Raw genomic sequence first — 2,424 nt, 5'->3', positions numbered from 1 at the left:
ACTTTTGGCCGTACGTTCACTTTTAGTATGGCTTCCACGCAATCCTTTATAAATGAGACCCCAGAGCTGTGACGATTCCTCAGCTCCACAAGACACAGACAATAGATTTGTTGCTGCGTAAAGCTGTACGTAACTTGTGGATCAATGCCAACTGTTCTGCAGGCTGATATCACCACAAGAAGAATTGAGGACAGCGTGTTTTTTTTTGTATTGTTTTTTTGTATCACACCAAACAAATTACAATCAGGTATTTTACTGTAGTTCCGAGCTGAGTTGTGCAGCTGAACGAGATATTTCATGATTCTAAAATATAAATCACCGCGGAAGAAACCTTTGGCGCTGCGACTCGTTTTTTGACTTCAACTATTTACCATAATAAATATATTTCTAAGTTCTACCAAACTCATAAGTTCCTTTGTGTTTACAGTTATTTAATAAAGATGTGTAAAGTTGGAAATGTCTCTCAGCCTCATGCGCCGCTGAAGACAGCAGCTTCACACACACGTGCGCACAAACCAACACCCACACACCTTTGCGTGTAGCAAACGCGTTTTTACACCACACTACTYATTTAGACAGTTTTCTCACTCATTCTCCATTTAAAGGGCCAATATTATGTTTCTAACTGATGTTAGGAGCTCAGAAGACAGTTTAAGTTTCACTTTCGGTTTTTCACCCCTGCAGGAGTCATGGGCCATGAGGAAGCTCGGCTTAAAGACACGTCCCAGAGGTGTTTCTGGTCCCCCACCTGTCGTTTTGCTCCTCAGCATGGCTTCCTAAAAACGCTGCAGGATTTCTCAAACATGCATGAATGAGTCAAAGCAACGCTTTGGGCATGTTTTTTTATGAGAGTATAACATTATAACATGATATACAACTCAAAAAGTTGATTTTACATTATATTGACCCTTTGATGTACATTTTCCTGCATCTAAAACTAATTTCTGATCACACAGAGAGGACAATCTGAGGAGAATCTCACGCTAGACACATTTACATCTATTTTACAGATTTAAATGGAGGCGTGTCAGGGGAGCTCTCAGCTGAAAGCTGTGCAATTCTTTATGCATGAGACCCCAGATGTTCTGTTGGCACTACTTTCAACAAACGTGGCATCATTACATGATGTCACTGGGATTTAAGGGCATTTCATATATATATATATATAAACCCAAAGACTCTAATGTTAATGAGTCCAGAAGAATTTGCCAGGTCTAAAATATGATGTAGCAACTAATAATAATAATAATGCATTCGTCTTTTCTAGACACTCAAAAACACATTAGATCATCCATTCATACACACATTCACGCACTGATGATGGTAAGCTACACTGTAGCCACAGCTGTCGTTGTATGACAGAACACAAGCTCCACAGACTGTGTCTCCCAAGATGGCGACACTGTAGATCGATAGCTGATTTTAAGCCGGTTCAGATAGCACTGTTCTTTATGAATTCATTTAAAAAGCGTTACACGATATAATTAATAATTGTTCAATCTTAACTATTGATACTGTAAATGAGTTTGGATTCAACTAGAGCATTTGTAGCAGACAGTATGATGAGCTAATGCTAGTAGAAACAAGATGCTATTATTAGCTTCACGCTAGCTAAGCTAAGCTAGGCTAGGAATATTCCGCAGTTTATGACTTAAGCAATTATAGACATTATAGTTTAATGCAATCAACAGCCCGACAATCCAACTATCACTAGATTGCATTAGGTAATCTATGAGTGCAGCGGAACACCGAGCAGATGTGTGCTAATCTATGCCACCTTTTCAGCAGCCGGGAAGCTAATGCTAACACCATTCTCTTTCAGGCTGTCGCTATTTGACCCGCTGCTCTCTCCCTGCTTCGATGTTAACGCAGAAATCTGATTTTAAACCTAATTTAATACAAATTCACTTCCAAGCCAACGACTCATTACGTTGCATAAAGGATATATTCAACCATATCGATCAGACAGCTGCATAACATTAGCATCTTTTCTGAAGAGGACGGGGGTCTGACACAAAGACATGTTCTGCAGGATTTGGGTGTCAGCTCACCTCTTTCGCTCCCGATCTCTGGGCTCATGGACCGAGCCTTTCAAGGTGCAGTTCAGTTTTTAGGACAATCTGTGGTCTGAACCCAATGGTGTTCACGGACTAACTCCGCAAAACATCACACACACATCCCTCACAGAGAGCGATTTTCCGCTGTACTGTCGGCTCAAAGGCAGCGGAAACACTCGGAACGTCTGGACCAATCAGATGTCAGGGATGAGACTGCTTCCCATGCTCTGTGGCGGGATTTTAACCAGGATACAAGACTTCCAGGACTACCAGGACCAGTTTTCCTGATCTTCAGGCATGTGTCTTAGTTTAGACTGTAAAAAGAATTCGTCTATATACGGAAGAGGATTAGGGCCGTATATATATA

At 41.0% G+C, this 2,424-nt stretch overlaps 1 protein-coding gene across 2 annotated transcripts in view; it reads right to left on the bottom strand.

Annotated features, from left to right (window-relative positions):
• Positions 1 to 2,269, bottom strand: part of znf280d (zinc finger protein 280D) — a 12,580-nt gene extending 10,311 nt beyond the window's left edge. The window contains exon 1 of one of the 2 annotated variants that reach the window (XM_014027640.1): positions 2,052 to 2,269. The gene's annotated coding sequence lies outside the window, so the exon portion shown is untranslated. The remainder of the gene's footprint in view (positions 1 to 2,051) is intronic. The other variant, XM_014027647.1, reaches the window with a different exon arrangement.
• Positions 2,270 to 2,424: the final 155 nt, after the last annotated feature.

Source organism: Austrofundulus limnaeus, unplaced genomic scaffold (assembly GCF_001266775.1).
Source record: "Austrofundulus limnaeus strain Quisiro unplaced genomic scaffold, Austrofundulus_limnaeus-1.0 Scaffold5, whole genome shotgun sequence".
In the NCBI taxonomy this organism is placed as follows: Eukaryota; Metazoa; Chordata; class Actinopteri; order Cyprinodontiformes; family Rivulidae; genus Austrofundulus; species Austrofundulus limnaeus.
This window is presented reverse-complemented; position numbering and strand designations above follow the sequence as displayed.